Source organism: Rhinolophus ferrumequinum, chromosome 17, assembly GCF_004115265.2.
Source record: "Rhinolophus ferrumequinum isolate MPI-CBG mRhiFer1 chromosome 17, mRhiFer1_v1.p, whole genome shotgun sequence".
In the NCBI taxonomy this organism is placed as follows: Eukaryota; Metazoa; Chordata; class Mammalia; order Chiroptera; family Rhinolophidae; genus Rhinolophus; species Rhinolophus ferrumequinum.
The window spans coordinates 55,840,551-55,858,374 of NC_046300.1; the positions used below are offsets into that span (position 1 = coordinate 55,840,551).

At 41.1% G+C, this 17,824-nt stretch overlaps 1 protein-coding gene and 1 pseudogene across 3 annotated transcripts in view; one reads left to right on the forward strand and one right to left on the reverse strand.

Moving 5' to 3' along the window:
• Nucleotides 1-2,311, reverse strand: part of LOC117037086 (U1 small nuclear ribonucleoprotein C-like) — a 28,853-nt pseudogene extending 26,542 nt beyond the window's left edge.
• PTPRG (protein tyrosine phosphatase receptor type G) overlaps nt 1-17,824 on the forward strand; it is a 685,327-nt gene that overhangs the window by 75,923 nt on the left and 591,580 nt on the right. The window lies entirely within an intron of this gene.

Genomic DNA, 17,824 nt, shown 5'->3' on the forward strand with positions numbered 1-17,824 from the left:
GATATGTTGCATCATTCTCTGTTTTTTATTTAAAAAAAAAAAAAAAAAAAAAAAAAAAAACTTAGGACGTACTAGGCACAGGATAGGGGTGGGGAGACATCCTTCAAAGTGTTACAGTTACTTGGCTGGCTTTAATTGGGTTTGCATTCTGCTGGAGACTCCGTGCGTTGCCTCCTACTTTGAACTCTTACTGCCCACGAGTCATCCAGACATTTCCCTCACTCTGCCCTCTCAGAGATTCCTGTCCCCAGTCCACGATTGACAGCTTAGTTTCCTGGTTGAGTGCTTGATGTGAACATGAAAATTTATAGTGGCTTTAAGGGAGGAAACGAGCTCATGTGGTTGGTGGGCGAGGGACAGCATCACTGTCTTCTCGTTCCTCAAAATGAAAGCTACCCTCTGGAGAAATCAGAGTAGGACGTGACGAGTAGAACCTGGCTGTTTCCCACAGTGAAATGGGCTTTCTCTCCAGGGTGTGATAGGCGTTGAGCATCATCATCTTCATCTTCATTATTCTTTCTCCTGGTGTATGAAACTTGTTAAGCACATACAGAGGGTTAGCCCCTGTGCCAAGTACTTTCTGCACATTACCATATTTATTCTCATACAATCCCCAAAGGGAGCTAGCTATATACTATTATCGTCCCATTTAACAGGCAAACACTTCTCAGAGGAAAGAAGTTACCTGTTTAAATTCCTGTGGCTAGCATGTGTCTGAGCTGTCTGAACCAGAGTCTGAATTTTATTGTTAAACCATCCTGCCCCATTATTCGTCCTGTAAAATGGGCTCTCTGGAAATGAAGTCTGACACAAACTGCAGTTATTTTAAAGGTAATACAGTGATTTATTCAAGGTCCACTTGCTTTTGGATTTCATGGCTCTTCTGGTTTCTTCGTTGTTCACTTTCAGAACGGAACGAATCTGGAATGAACAGGGCCCTCTTCTACTGAGTATCTTTTCTCTGTCATCAGTGCTTGAGTGGGAAGGTATTTGCCCTCCAGAGCAGAGGGTGATGGATTGATGGTGCTCCTCAGCCTTTGGGAGGTCTCTGAAGAACTCAGCCTAGAGATGTGGAGCGGGTGGGGTACCAGGGAAAGCTCTGCCAGCGTTGGCCATGGGAGATCTAGGCGGGTTGTCTTCTGATTGTGTGAAATTGGAGGCATATTTACAGAGAAGAATCTGAGGCTTTATTTACTTTTTGGTCCTTTCCTTTGAGTGTCCCTGTTAGCTCCGAGGTAGCACCTAGGTTCTAATGAAATGAGTAAATTCCTTTCTCCTTTGTTCCTTTCAGCCTTCCTTCTCTCCCTTCCTCAAATATATACTGAACATCCACTGTAAAACATTCTTGATGAGGGCATTTATATGAGCGGGACGAAATGAAAACCTCAGGAAAGCAAGAAGCCATAGCACATGGTTATCCTGTGGCTACAGTTACATTGTGGTAGTTTGTTAGCCAATAATTATTTTTATTAATCTGGGGGAGAGAAATGTTGTAAATGTTTATTTCTCCTTGCTTTCTTCTGTGCCAACCATTTTATTAAAGTATTTTTAGAGGAAAATTACTGAGTTAGTTGGGACTCTCATTTAGATAATGGTTCCAATTCATTTAAGGCTTATCAGCTTTTGTGTTTCGTCCCACTGCAGACCGGCTGTGGCTCTGTTTAAAAAATGGGCCATTAGTACTTACATGGAAAATCCAGGTTTAGGAGTGTTAACAGATACCTCATGAACTCTGACAGCAATTAAGAAAAAAGCCAATTTCTTTGTTTGGTTTGGGAGGAGTGGGGCCCAAATCTAGAAGTATAGTCATGGGATGTAATTTCAGTTCTTACGCCTTTTAGAAAAATTAAAAGCAGGAAGTAAACCTTGCCTGCTGCAAAGATCTGAAATTTAGGATGGATGGGTCTAATTTGGTTTTGCATTTATATTTAATGACCCAGGTCTCTTTCCTGTGGGCTGGTGCCCATTTAGCTAATGAATGCCTTGTGAGGTGACTTTGTGGGCCATAAGGAGGTCACGCCCTGCTTCCCCAGCTGGAAGCCCCGGAGGGAAATCTGGCGCTGTCACCAGCGGGGTTATGGCAGGCTTTACCTGCCGAGCTGTTTTCGCGCTCCCCACCTGCCCGGATTGTTAGTTTATAAAAATCAAAGGACCAACGCAGAAGTCCAAGTGCCGACCCTGAGTTATTAAATCGGCCCCCTCGGCCATTTTTCACAGCCACTAGCCGCGCACCAGCCGGACCCTGACCTCGTGCTGTGGTGCGCGGCTTTCTCCGCCTCGGGCCCAGCCACCTTCCAATTTGTAAAGCCATCGTTAAATTGAGTTCTGACTGTTGATTCCATTTTTCTCGTGTACAGCTTGTCAGTTCTCTCTGCTTTGCTGCCCTCGTGCGAGGACCTTTCTTGGCTGGCCTTGGGGGATCTTCTGTTGGGTTCACAGATGCCTGCTTCGGCTTTGGTGGGTAGCCCGGGTTAGGTGGGTAGCCCGGGGACCTCTGACGATTCTGGCAAAGCGACCGATGAGTGAGTGGTCTGAATCCAAGAGCCGGTGGCTAGCATGTGGCCCGCCACCCCCGGAACAGGTCTGCATTGTGCCGCAGGGCATTGCGGAGCAAGAGCCATTCTGGGTTCTCTGCGGACCCCACGTGTCCTGTTTTCGCTGTGCTTTGCCTTGAGTGGAAGTAAACTAAACTCCAGTGTGTCCATCCTGATCTCTTGGAGAACTCCTTGAATTCCAGATTTGACTTGACAATAACGAGGCTTTTGTGATTCTATATGTGGTGGACGGTTACATGTTTAAGTATTATTTATGTATTTTAAAAATTAATAATAGCTTTCAGTACTGAGTAACCTAGTAGTAGAGGAGGGGAGGTTTTTCCTCTATGAAACTAGCTGAAAATGAAGACTCAATGATGGAAATAGAGGATCGTCATTTTTTACCCACTAATGAATCCAGGGATCTAGGCATGGGAGGGACATCAACACTCAGTATCACAAAAGGGGACAGCCAGATATTAGGAGCCCCTGGTTACTTCCCAGGAAGTGGTCTTGCAAATCGCCCTCTCCACCCCCCCCACACACAAAAAGGAACAAAGAAAGAAAGAAAAAAACACCCGACTCTGTTTAAGTGTCCCAAGTACCATTTTTCAGGAATTACAGAGGAGTGGAAAATAGGGTAAATAGCACCATAAGAGTATAATAGGCCAAATTACAGACTGGCCAACGATCTGGAGATTTTAATGAAAAAATTGCAAGTGGGAATGGAGAGGAAAACATATAGATTAAAAAGATTTTAAAAGACATACCAACCAATCTCTCTGTGGACCTTGTTTGGATCCTGATTCAAGTGCATTAGCTAGTTAAACAATAGGCATTTGGAAAATTTGAGCCCTGATTGGAAATGGGACCATATTGGGGAAGTATTTAACATTTTTTTAGGAGAGATAATGATTTTATGGATTACAAAATGAGCCCTATATTTTCAAATATTAGTAGATGAAATGATATAATTGAGATTGGTTTCAAACAATATGCAAGGAGGGAAGTTGGGTGGGTATCGTGAAATAGGATTGGCTGGGGTTCATAATCTTGTGAAGCTGAGCAGTGAGTAGGCGAGGTGGGGCTTCTGTTCATTCTACGGTTTGTTGGAAATTTTCCATAATTAGAAATAAAAAAGGAAGATATGGTAAGGTATATCAGGAAAAAGCTTTTTCTGGTATAAAAGCCACATGGGTTCAATGTAATAAACACAGATAAAATAAAAAAGACAGATAAGATAAAATAAAATAAACACAGATAAAATGAGGTAGTTACCTTGAATACCTCAGTTTGTGTGTACATGTATATGTCTCTCAGGTTTTTTTTATTTGGATGAAAAGTAATACAATTGTACTCTGCTCTTTTCATGGAACTGTTTATTTTGCTGTTGTCCCAGGCCATTAAATACTCTTCTAAAACCTTTAGAATTGACTTGATTTAATGCTTGTACTGTGATTTTATTAAATTATTTCCTTATTGTTAAATAAATGGGTGCTTATAATTTTGGATCTTATAATGAGTGCTATGATGGAAATGCTTTTAACTAAATCTTAGCACATATCCTTCTTTCAGTAAATTCCTTGGAAGTGCTAAGGCAATATTCATCCCCAGTATTTCGCGTAGCTTTTGCTTATAGATATATTAAACAGATATATTAAAGATGCCATCTTTATAACTTAGGTGTGGCCATGTTGCGTCTGTAAAATGCAGTGAGTATCTAACAATTTCATCAAGCTAAAAACAATGATCCCACCCTAGTCTTTGACATTTATTAGTCTGAAGGATAAAATTTCCCTGTAAGCAAGGAGCACTGAAAATGCAATAGAAGGTGACCCTGTGTGTTCATATTCCATGCAAGTTTGGAAAAAGAACTGCATACTGCCCTCACCAGTGTTTTGAAATAATTGGGTTGGGTGTGTTGGGTGCGGTCAGCTGCTTGGGTTGTTTAGAGTTCTCATAGAAACATATATTTTGTGATCAGAGGGCCCACTGATGGGGAATTTTATACAAGGCCATAGAGGAAAGTGGTTAATTTCAGCATAGTGGTTAAAAGCAAAGGCTGTAGTGTTGACAAAACAAGTTTGAAAACTACTGTGCTCCATGTAGTTTTGTGATCTTTGGCAAATGACATGAACTTTTACCTCAGTTTCCCTACTTGTAAAATGGTGGCCAATAATTAGACCTACCGCATAGGGTGACTGTGAGGAGTAAATGAAATAATAGGTGAAGTAATATAAGTGTTTAACGTGATTAAAGCGGTGCGTGGTGTGTAACAATGGCTTTATGAATGCTGATTATTGATATTCCAACCTTCTTAGAAGCATTTTAAGGCATTAAATGATTACATATAGTAGGCAGTCAGCAAATGCTTCTTACATGGGCAGTTTGATTGTGTATTATAATAGTTAAGTTTAATTTAACTTCCAGATCACCTAGGATAACCCTTTTTTTCTCAGTTGACCATTTACACCCTGTAGAAAGGAACAAATTAGGCTTCTGATTCCCCACCCCCCTTGGACTCTGTGGAATCAAATCCTTTGTGTATAGCACCTATGCTAACAGAGATGATCACAATCACATTTAAATCGTAGTGCCCACCTACAGAGTTTCAGCAGATGTGTGAATATTAAGTTATTAATAACTAATTGGGTGCTAATTACGTGCCCTGGAGTTCTCAGAAATGATAAAGAGGTGTGTCACCTACTGTGTCAGGCCTCTGTTCAGCTCTGGAAAATCATTTTTGTCAGATATGTTGAAGTTAACTTTGAGCTTTAGGCTTCAAACATTGTCTCCCACAAGTCTAGGTTTTATTTTTGTGCATTGTGAAACCTTTCTATGAAACTAACGTGACTTACCTTAAGTCGGAATTCCATATATCATTTCCAAAGAAGGGGATGGCCGATATATGTGACCATAGATTTTCATCTCTGAGGGGATAGAACTAAGGGAACTATGTAATCCCAGAGAAGAACTAAAAGCAGCTGAAGAGAATTCAATAGGGGTTGTAAAGTAAAGCCAGTGGATTTTTCATGTCTTTTGGGAGATGACTGTGTATGATAGGTTCTGAACTTAGATCTTGCAAGATTTAGCTTCAGTACTAAGTATATGGGTCCCCCACTCCCCACCTCGATCAGTGGTTTGTCTTCCATCCCAGTTTATGATAGTTTGCCTTTCTTGAACTGTAAGAACCTTTGAGTTAGAAATACTGGGTGCAAATGGACATGCTAAGAATATGATCTACAAGTATGATATCCAAGATTTTTGAAACTGTATGAAGTTAAAAGATGTTTTGAATGAGATAATGATTGAAAATACCATCCTTTCCCTCTTTTTATCTCTTGTTACTTGCAAGCTTTAGATTGCTGGAAAAATTTGCCTCCTGTTTTAAACAGGCAAGATACTCATTTGTCTTAAAGTCAATCCAACGAGAGAAGAGGTGTTGCTTTATGGTTGACAGAACCCATTTACTGCTACGAAGATGTTAGAACATTAAGGCTGCCTGGTTTACTTTGTCTTTTAAAATTAACTTCATAAATGCACACAGTTGAAGAGGCTCCTGAGCTTGGGTGTTGCCTTTCCTTCTGCCAAACTAAGAGCATTTAAAAAAAATTTAAGCATTTCCAGACCAGGGATAAAAAATATAGTCTCAAAGATATAAGGGAAAACTGAAGATGAAAGTAAACAAATAGAAGGCCAGACTGAGCAAATATTGACAACGATTAACACCTCTTATTGGGCAAGTTGGCATAAAACCCAGTGTTTGGGTTGAACCACAGAATATAAAAACTACCCAGTTGGGTTGTGGTTGATGGCTTTGTCCACACTCCACATATCCCTTCTATGCTGTTTTTCTGGGTTTGGGCTTTCCTGCTCTATGAGTCCTGGTGGGGGCAGTCTCTCTGATGTTCAGGTTTCCAGCCTCCCTTGCAGCTAGTGTGAGGACATGTGACCTGGACTCTACCAATCACATATATCTGCCTCAGACTTTGGATCTGTTGCTAGGGTTTTGCAAGGACACAGGGGCAGAGTAAAAGCCATTTTGGCAGTGGCTATAACGTACTGTTGATAAGCACAGCAGTGGCAGCAGAGAGACCTCATTGCCTTAACTGGCCTGGTTCTTGAACTTGGTTATCTATCTAGGGGCTGGCAATTTTTTTCAGTAAAGGGCCTGATAGTAAATATCACAGGCTCTGTGGAACATACGATCTTTTTTGGAATTGCTCAACTCTTGCAGTTAAAGTCTGAAAGGAGCCATAGACAATATGTGGATTTGGCTAGAGTACATCAATCCCTGATCTATCCCACCTAGTGATTCTGGGAGCTAAGCTACCTAATACTTTCAATAAATTATTTTTCTTAAATCAGACTTAGTAGGTTTATTGTCCTTGCCTCTAGGATACTCATCCTCTTCATTCAAAACCCTTAGAGTTAGTTACACATCCAAAAATAACTTCAGTTTGAAACATTTCCCCCCACAGTACTGCCCTGTACTCCTTACCCAGTTTCCCCCAATGGTACACTCTGTAGGGCCATATCAAAACCAGGAAATTTACATTGTCACATTCATAGATTTTATTCAGATTTCACCAGTTTTACACATACTCAATTGTGTATGGTGTGTGTGTGTGTGTGTGTGTGTGTGTGTGTGTGTGTAGTTCTGTGCATTTTTATCATGTGTGTAGATTCATGTAACCGCCACCATAGTCAAGATACAGGACTGTTCCATCACCACAAAATCTCATTTGCTGTCCCTTTATATCCACATCTGAGCCTCTGCCCCCATCCCTAGCCCCTGGCTATGACTAATCCATTGTCATTTCAAGAATGTCATATGAATGCAGTTGCATGGTATGTAACCTTTTGGGATTGGCTGTCTGTACTGAGCATACTTCCCTGGACTTCCTTGGACTCATCCAAGTTGTTGACCCCTTTTCTCTGCTGAATAGTATTTTGTTAGATGGATATACATCCATCTATCTGTTGAAGGACATTTTCCCAGTCTTGGGCTATTACAAATACAGCTGCTATGAACGTTTGTGTAGAGGTTTTTAAGTGAACCTAAATTTTTGTTTCTCTGAGATAAATGCCCAAGAGAGCAATTGATGAGGCATGTGGCAAATGCATGTTTAGTTTTATAGGAATCAGTCAAACGAGTTTCCTCAGCTAGACATGCAACTTAGATTGGCAGTTTTTGAACAGTTCTCTCTGTCTTTCATTTTACTCTCATTCAAACCGTTATTGGGATTAATTTTCCCCAAACAGTAATTATGCTATCTAATTTAATCTCCATAGCAACTCTCCAAAGGAGGGTTGATAATATTATTTCTCTAGAGGGGGAAACTTGGTTCAAGTTCATCCAGGACTTTACCTGGCAGATACAGCAATTCAAACTCTGTCTTTGGAGCTAGAGCTGTTAAGCTCCTTCCTAGATGGCCTTTTAAAGCAGCGCTGAATGTTTGATGCTCTCCATGCTTTGAGAGTTCCCTTATACAGTGTCCTGATTCTGATTATGGCTTTCTTTTTGAGGCCCGTTAATTGGGGCCTTAAAGTTTGACTAAACTGATCCTGTGCACGGCTACCTGAGAATATTCCAACAGTGGAAGTAGCCAACTACTGTAGGGTGTAGTGAACCACACTGAGATGAAAATACGCCCAACACGTGCATGTAGCTGTAGGTTCGTTACCCACGCAGTCCTTGTTCCGTGGCCAAGCCCTCCTAACTGAATCTTAGCTGGACTCAATAGCACCTAACCACAACAGATTCCCTGGTATACCCATGGAAACCGGCCTTTCCCTCCTTGAATGCCTTCAGGTGTTCCAGGCACAGTCCTAGGCTTCAAGGATCCAGCTATAAGACACTTAGCCTGCCCCTATCGAGTACACATGTTCCCCACAAGAAGGAGGAATGAAAACTAGGAAGCAAAAGAGAGTATCCAGGGACAGAGTGAAATACTCCCAACTTCCTGTGGTACAAGAGAAATTTTCTTCTGGAATATACATCTTGAATTCTCTGCCCTGAGACAAAAAGCATTTCATTTTGTGCCAACAGCCAAATCCAGGGTGTTTGATTGGGGTGAGCCCAGGCTAATGTACCAAGAGAATGCCTACACCTCCTAGGCTTTCTGCTGCCGAACACACACTTCTGACACACTCATTTGGCTGCCATCTGGAATACACTTCCTCCAAAGAGAGGGGATGGGAAATGTTCTATTAGGTTCCATTACCCTCTATTGGAAGAAAAATGGCATATTGCTTGAATGTTTCCCAAGAGAATGTTTTTCATGTGCTCCTGGCGTATTTCAAACTCCAGTTGAGAAGAAGAGTAATGGTTGGCGGTTGGGTGGGGGATGGAATTGGGGAGTGAATCTCCACTTTAAAGATTGTGATCTTTGCTGAAGCAATTATTTATTTACATGAAAAAATAAAGCATGTCTTCTCATGGAACTGCCTCAGCAAACACACAAGCTAAGAAATGCATACAGGTTTACTATAGTTTAGTGACAGGAAGAAGCAGTCAGTTGTGAGTATACTACCAAGGTTAAAAAACCCAGTGGCAGATTTGGGCTCAATCCGCATAATAACTAGGCTCTATTTTGCTAAGTGTGATGCGAGGTTCTTTGCTTGTATCTTGACTCCTCTCAGAAGTAGATTGTCCTATTTTATAGGTGAGCAAAGTGATACTTAAGAAAGTTTTAATTTTTTACTCAAGGTCATATGGCTGTTGACAGGGGTTTGTAATTGGTGAAGCCTCAGTTTGGGGATTGGACCCTGCTTTTTTATGTCCCTAAACCTCCTATTTCAGCCAGTGTCCTATGTTCTGGCTCATCAGAAGCAGCCAGTGAGGAAAGAACACCCTTTACCAATAGTAGCCTGAAGGTCCTAGTAAACAGGGCGGTAGGTTTTACTACTAAACTTATTAAGGGGCATCTCTTGGTTTCTCCTTGTCCTAAATTCTCCTCTTTTCTTCCCAAAAGGAAAAATAAAACCTATAAGCACCAGGGATTTCAATGCCTGGTAATTTTTTTTTTTTCTGTGTAGAAATGCAGTGATACACAATGAAAGTAGGAAAAGCAGAGCTCTATGATGCTGTCGAGAAATAAATCTCTTGATGCATGAGTTAACAAAACTGAATCAAGGAAGCTAAGGGTGGGGGCTGCATATACCGTAATCCTAAAATCATCGAATGCCAGCGGAGTCTTACGGAAATGGCCATTGCCACACACCCGGGAACATTAGCGGGAATGTGTAATACAAGATTTTTGTGGAATGAGACTCATGTTTAAAGAGCAGAGTGGAGAGTTCTGCACAAAACTGTTGAGAAGCAGCCAAAAAAGAGCTGAGGAATGATTGAGCCCTGGCCACGGGAAAGGAAAGTTGGCACCTGACCTAATAGGAAACAATAGTTATCCATCCATTGGATGCATCTGCAGTTCTCACGAGGAAGACCTTGAACCTCAGGCTGATGACTGAATGAAGAAGAAGTTTCCTGTTGGAGGCCATGTGTTTCTAACAGCAGTGTTCTTTTCTGTGGAATAAATGTTTCTGAGTACTAGTGTGAACATACAATCAAATTAAATAAACATTTCATCGAATGCACAGTCAAGTTTTATTTTGAAATTTATTAATGCATTCATTTTCAACGGCTTTGTGTTTTTAACTCTTGATTTGCAAATGAACGTCTTTGTCAGATGTGAGCATTTGGAAGGGGTTTTCACCACTGGCTTTATGGCTTGCTTTTCTTGTTTACTTTATGTTGTAAACTAATTTTAACTACCAATAAAAGTTTTAGGAATCCTATTTACATCTAAACAATGATTCAGCAACCCAAGCCTATATTTTTGGCTGTGGAGCTGTCTAGTAAAAAGTTTATATGATTTTGCTGGCTCTAATGGCTCAGATAAATTATACATTTATCTGTGTGAATGTTTATATTTCTTTCCTCATTGCCTAACACTTTCAGAAGCCTATTCATCAACCTCAATTACACTGGTGTATTTGTACACTCGCTCATTTTTTTTAAAGGCAAAACATAATTTCTGTATGCTACCAGATGGGTGTGTTGGCTATAAGATAAAAATCCCAACATATTTAACACACCATCTGGTGTCTTGGTAGGGTTTAGTTGACTAAGTTCTTGCATACCGATTTCCAGTCTCAGCAGAGGTAATCTTTACCCCTTTAGGACTTATACTTACAAAAACAAAACAAAACCCAAAAATCCAAAAACTGTTATACTTTGTTCTGTTGTTACTCTTCTTTTAGAACTTTCACAAAAAATACTGGTAGTAGATGGTACCAGCTACTTATTTATGTGCTCATGCAGTTATTGGTTGACTGGTGATAGGACGTCCTGAACCGGCCTACTGAGGCTGGAGGAGTAGGCTTAGTTCATGGGACACAGCTTTCTCCAGGAGCTGGTAACTGGTCCATATGGGAAAGTGACCTTCACTGGATTCATTGGCAGTGAGCTTGAAGCTAAGCAGTTTCCATGCACCCACACGTCGGGAGGCTGGTGGTGTGTGCATTGTGCTTTGCAGGTCATCTGTTAAGACTGTGGCTCTTGTGTATCTTGGACAGTGTTAAAAGCTTCATGGACCTTGTCCTGTGTAAATCATATAATAATTGAATATATAGCACTGTAATCTCCATTTTGCAGATGCAGAGTGTGTTAGCTATTGGCAGAGCTGATTTTCAAGTCCTATCTGTGCCTGACTCTCCAGTTGGACTCTCCTCCATGGTGCAGCTCTGCGTTCCCTGGTGCACGGGATGCTTGTTAATCTCGGGCTGTGTGCCATGGACAGTGCTAGGGTGAGGGGATCCTCAGAAGAACCAATATGCCCCATCTTTGTGCTTCTGAAAACTTGCTCCTCTGGTAACAAAACATTTTAAGTACTGTTAATAATAATTTTTCTTCTTCTCTTACTTAGGGCAGGCTTTCAGGTTCCCTACAGTATGATTGCCATCATAATACTTTAACACAGGGTTTCTCAACCTCAGCAAAATTGATGTTTTGAGGCCAGATAATTCTGTGCTGTGGGGGCTGTCCTGTGCATTGCAGGCTTGTTTAGCAGCATCCCTGACCTCTATGCAGTAGATTCCACTAGCATACCTCACCCCCCACCTCACTTGGGACAACCCAGAGTATCTCCAGACATTGCCAATTGTCTCCTGGGGAACAATTCCCCCCAACCCCTTGTTGAGAACCACTCTTCTAAAGTAACAGCTAGCTATTTGTCCCTGGGTAAAGGGTCAGAAATCTGTTTGGGCAGCTGCAGAATCTCCTGGACAAAGGAGGGGAGATTTACCATACAACCGCGGGATCTCATGGAGGTAGAAATTATGTCAACCAACAAATTTGTATTCATTGTAGAACCTTTTATGAATACATATGATAGAGGAAAGGCGGTTTTTTAAAAGTACTTATAAGTTGTATAATGTTATATACCTGCAACATAATAATAAAAAAGGTACTTGTAAACAAAACATTAAAAAGTCATCTCATAATCTAGAGATAACCGTGACTTGACGTTTTCGCCTTCATCCTTGTCATTCTATCTAGACATAGTAGGAAAGACAAGGTAGACATACAAGGATAGAAAGGATATACTGTCTGTGATATTTCATAGCCTGCTTTTTCACTTTGTATTATGGATGTTTCCCATTTCTTTTAAGTCTCTTTTCCCAGCACGGTTCATAATGGACATTACCTCTTTGGTCTGTTATTCCTCATAATTTTTAACAGCTGCAACAATAGTAATCCTCAATTAGTGGACCAGCGTCTATTTTTCTATTATTTTGATGTTGGACATTTAATTTTTCTTCGTTTTTTTTCTTTAATGCTTCTCTGTTTCAGGTTTCCAGGATGGAACAAGTGAACAAAACAGACCCCTGCCCTCATGGATCTCACAGACTAGCTCTATACTTGTAGCTAAGTCATTGCATATAGCTTTTATTTTGTTGTTGTTGGGATTCTTTGTGCCCTGCTATTTTCTCATAAGTGTTGTCTCTCACTCTTCCACATTTCTTTGCTCATCCAGGCAACCTCTTCCTAGTGTAAGGGGCCCAGCCTCTATGTAAGGGAAACTCTAGAATCTGCTTGCCTGTGAAATTAGAATTAACTTTGGCTCAGACTGCTTCCAGTTTTCTAGTGAAACCAGCATGACCCAGAATCTAGTAGAAACAGCATGTGTGTGCTTTGTTAACTGGGGGAACTGTCAAGGAACATGTAAGGCTAATTAAGGAATTGAATCTGTTACACAGAGAGTTGACAGAATGGTGTCTCTCTCATCCAGTTTTTCATGGCTGGCCTCGGGAAACCTGGTGGAGCACAATTGAGGTATAAAAGGGATATGAGATTGTGTGCCTTTCCTGAGTCTTTGACCTTGGTGAATTACTAATATCTTTGGACCTCAGTTTACTGTTGTGCCTCATAGAGTTGTTGTGAGAAATGGATCCAATAATTGAACAGCATTTGGCGTAGACACTGGGAAGTAAGTGGTGGTCACTCAAGAAGTGGCGCTCTTGTTCCCACCCCACCTTTGGGCAGCCTTTTGAACCACTCTGAGTACCTGCTACGAGGTGTGATCAAACAATACGGTGAATGTTTAAATAAAAAAATTTTTTACAATAAAAGACACATTGCCATTAATCCCTCTCAGGGCACCCCCCCACCCCCGCTTTGAACACACTTATCCAATCGTCTTTTTCTTGTTTTTAAAGCTAATCTAATTGACTTAGGTAGTTTTGGTTTTCTGGCTTTTGTATACTTTTTTTTATTTAAATTTTTATTTATTTTAGTGTGTTTTTCTAGGACCCATCAGCTCTAAGTCAAGTAGTTGTTTCAATCTACCGTGTTTCCCCAAAAATAAGACCAGGTCTTATATTAATTTTTGCTCCAAAAGACGCATTAGGGCTTATGTTCAGGGGATGTCATCCTGAAAAATCATGCTAGGGCTTATTTTCCAGTTAGGTCTTATTTTCGGGGAAACATTGTAGTTGTGGAGGGCGCATCTCACAGTGGCTCATGTGGGGATCAAACCGACAACCTTGCTGTTAAGAGCACCGTGCTCTAACCAACCGAGCTAACCGGCTGCTCCCTATCTCATCGTTCTTGCCACTTTCTGAAGCAGTTCTGGAAGTCTTCTTTCGTGAGTGTCTGTAGTTGCACTGTCGTGGCTGCCTCGATGTCCTGAAAAATTTTGACTTTGGGGCAGAGCCAGAAGTCGCACAGTGCCAGATCTAGTGAATGAGGTGGATGAGGACACACTGTAATGTTTTTATTTGACAGAAATTGCTGTATCAGAAGTGATGTGTGACATGGACCGTTGTCATGATGGAAGACGATTTATAGCACACTTTAAAACACACCTTCTCTCAACCATAGCTCACACCCGACTGCACTGAACAAGTTGAAACTTATCACACACTGCTACTAAGGTTCGATGCACTGCTTCCCATATTGAAGATCCCTGCCTTTCCATTGGATGGCACTCGGCAGCAGCAGTCACCATATTTTGTGATTGCAATGGAAAGGCTCCGTGTCGCTTCTGGTACAGTAATTTCTGTCAAATAAAAACATTACAGTGTATCTTCATCCACCTTATTTACCGAATCTGGCACCATACAACTTCTGGCTCTTCCCAAATGTCAAAATGATGATGAAAGGTAAACATTTTGAATCAATTCAGGACATAAAGGCAGCCACAACAGCGCAACTAAAGACACTCACGAAACAGGACTTCCGAACTGCTTCAGAAACTGGCAAGAACAATGGGATAAGTGTGTTCGAAGCGAGGGGGAGTATTTTGAGGGGGATTAATGGCAATGTGTCTTTTACTGTATTACCTTTTAAAAATTAAACATTCACCGTATTGTTTGATCACACTCTATATTCCAGATACTTGACACACATTCTCAAGTCTTCATAGAACACTTAGGAGATAGATGTAGTTGAATTTTGTCAGTTTTTGCTTCATATATTTTGAGACTTGGCTGTTAAATGAATATATACTTATAACATATTTCTGGTCTGTTGACTGTTCTGTTCTGCGGTCTTGCTTGCAGCACAAGGCTTACATGGTTTCACAGAGGAGGGTTGGTTCTTCCATGCTTTCTTATCAGCTTATCAATATGTAGAGCAGAAGGGACGCTGGTCACTCACTGAGTCATCCTGCAGGTGGGCTGGTTGAGTATCTGAGTCCCATGCCAGGTCCATTCAGAGTGGGACATGGGTACAGCGCTGCCTTCCAAATGACAGGAAATAGGTATTATCTTTCCCTCTCCTATTTCTACTTATTTCATCACTGATTATTGTTTTCCCAGCATTCAACCACATTGGCAAGTTTATGTTTTCGTTTATTTATTGACCTGTTCATGATCTTCCTTTACCCTGTAGATTAAGGTAAGATTGACAGAAGCTGTATCAGTTTTATTCATTCTTATATGGTCCTAGAACAGGGCTGGCACATAATAGGTGCTTAACAATATGGATTGAAAGAATATCATCATTGAAACATCTTAGTCAAGAAAGAATGTCAGTTATATTCAGGTTTTTTTTTGAAAGTATATTCAAATTGATAATGTGGTAATGCATATTTGTACAGTTGGCTGTTTCACTCTTAAATGTTGATACCATTTATTTCATGAAAGGATTTCCTTCCTTTTGACTTTGTGTTTCCTGAGCATCCCTCACCTGATGCAAAAGTTGAGGTGACACAGAAGTGGCCTTAGCAAATACAGAATTGCAATGTTTCCACAGCCCCCAATTTACACGTGAATAACCAAAAGCTTACTGTTCCACAAAATAGGAGGTGGGTTGGCTGGGTTGTATCTAAAATTCATGAATATTGAAGACATTTTCTTAAGTTTCTTTTTTATTTCCATCCCCCCATATCTCTCCCCTTTAGCAGACGTCGCTTATTCTCTGTCCTATGGGTCTATTTCTGCTTTGTTCTGTGTCTTCATTTGTTTTGTTATTTTTAGATTCCACATCAGTGGTATTTTTCTTTATCAGTCTGACTTATTTCACTTAGCATAATATCCTCTCTAGGTCTGTCCATGTTGTCACAAATGGCAAGATTGCATTCTTTTTTAGTGCTGAATAATACTGCATATACCACCTCTTCTTTATCCATTTATTTATTGATGGACATCATAGCTTGACTATTACTCGTAATGCTGCGGTGAACATAGGGGTGCATATATCTTTTGAATTAGTGTTTTTATTTTCTTTGGATAAATACCCAGAAGTGGAATTGCTGGGTCGTATGGCAGCTCTATTCTTAGTTCTTTTTGAGGAATTTCTATCCTGTTTTTCCTTAGTTTCTTGATCTCTGGTCTCATAGCTTTCCATTTGTTTCCAATTTTTTTGCTATTGTAAGTAATGATTTTACTCATTGCCCAGATATTATTTATAACTTACGACATGCCAGCCACCTCTGTTTCAGACACCAAAGATAGAACAGTGCACAAAACAGATCCTTGTGCTCATGTAGCTTGCATTCCAGTACATGCTTGCAGCTAAATCATTGCATATATTTTTGATTTCGTGGGGATTCATTGGTACTGTACTGTTTCTTGTATGTGCTGTCCCCCATCCCCCCAACTTTCTTAGCTCAACATGAAATCAGTTGAATCAAGATGAAATGAACACAGGAGGCTTTAAAGCAGTCATCCACAAGGAGCATTTGGAGTTTCCTTTTCAAAGAGTGCAGTTCACATGCCTGAGAGTGCTGTGCCGTCTTCTTTGTCTTGAAGTTGATTGATAACAGACATCCACGGGGAATATGCCTGTGCTTTGCTTATTGAAAGTGGGCTGCTGAGCAGCTGGGGTCCACTTGGCCTGGCTTTGCTGCTGTTCGTGATGTGAGTGTGCATTTCCACAGCGGTTCCTGTACTGTCCTGGGCACGCACCCTGTGGACAGACAGCTCCATGGAGATGTTTGGGAAATATAAGAGTTCCAGGCCCCGGGATGGGATGGAAACAGGACCTAACTTCCAGGGACTGCAAAACTCCCAGAATCGGAATGTTCCAGACTGGACCAAGCAGGTACCAATGCTGTGTGTTCAGAGCTGGTCACATTGCAGCTGGACATTGTGAATCCTGATGTCCCTGGAAGACAGTGTCCCAGGATAGTGACTAGATGAGGACTGAGGTGCAGGCACAGGGTTAGAGGAGGCAGTTTGCCATCATGATCAAGAACTTGGATCGGTCCTGCAGCCAGGTACCTATGGTTCAGAAACCAGCTCTGACTTTAACTATCTTGTATGATGTTGGCAAAGGTGATGACAGTTTTAATTCACCTCTCCCTTTCTAAAATGGGTCAAATAGGGGGAGGTTCCCTTCACCTCCCCCATTTCTATTCTTCCTATCCCATCACACTAGTGCTTTCAAATTTTGTTTTCCTTCTATCACTTATTGCTAAGTGTTTGTTTTACTTTTATTTCCCAAACTAGGATACTAATTCTTTGAGAGTCAGGGATTTGAGTCTTTTTTTTTTTCTCATTGCTCTATATTCTAGCACCCAGCACCTAACAGATTAAATATTTGCAGAATGAAAGAATCAGTTTTCTAGAGCCTTGTGGTCGTTATCTTGTGCTCCCTCGCCAGTATTTCTTCGCTGCTTCCAGGAAAATGTCATCTCTGAGTAGGAACCCAAGTAGATGCCTGTGTTTTAGATTTAGACATCTTGAATTCTGCCTGTCATGCCCTTGGCACTTAACTTCTGAATCTGTTTTTCAGACCAGGAATGAAACACTGTTTCTGTGGCTGGTTTTGGAGGACTTCTTTGGGAATTGCTCAGGAACATGAGTTCTGCTGTGTTTTCTCCTGCCACTGTCCTGTTCCCTGTTCCCTTTTCTTTGACAGTGCCTGATGCTTGGCAGGGACACCCTGGGGCTCCTGCAGCCTGAAGGACTTGCTGATCTCTGCTCTTTAGGGTCCCGAGCCATGGCCTGGTGAATACCAAAAACAGGATGCTGGCTGTTTAATTTTTTTAGTTCCACACCTGTCAGGTTGATTAGATGTTCTCAGGGCTTCGTAGAGGCATATAAAATGTATGTTTCTTTTATCAACAAAGGCTATGATTGTGCAAGTCCAAATAATGCTGCTCAGTTGAGTATTTTCTAGTTCAATTTTCTGTAGCTTTTGACCAACTGCATTCTGCTTCATTGGAGAGGAAGATGGTTTGATGGTGCTGTGGATGCTTCTTAAAATGACAAAGCCTTTGTAGATAGTTTCTCCAGGCAGTGGGAGGTAGCAGGAAGGAGAGTCAGGAAATGGAAGCCTG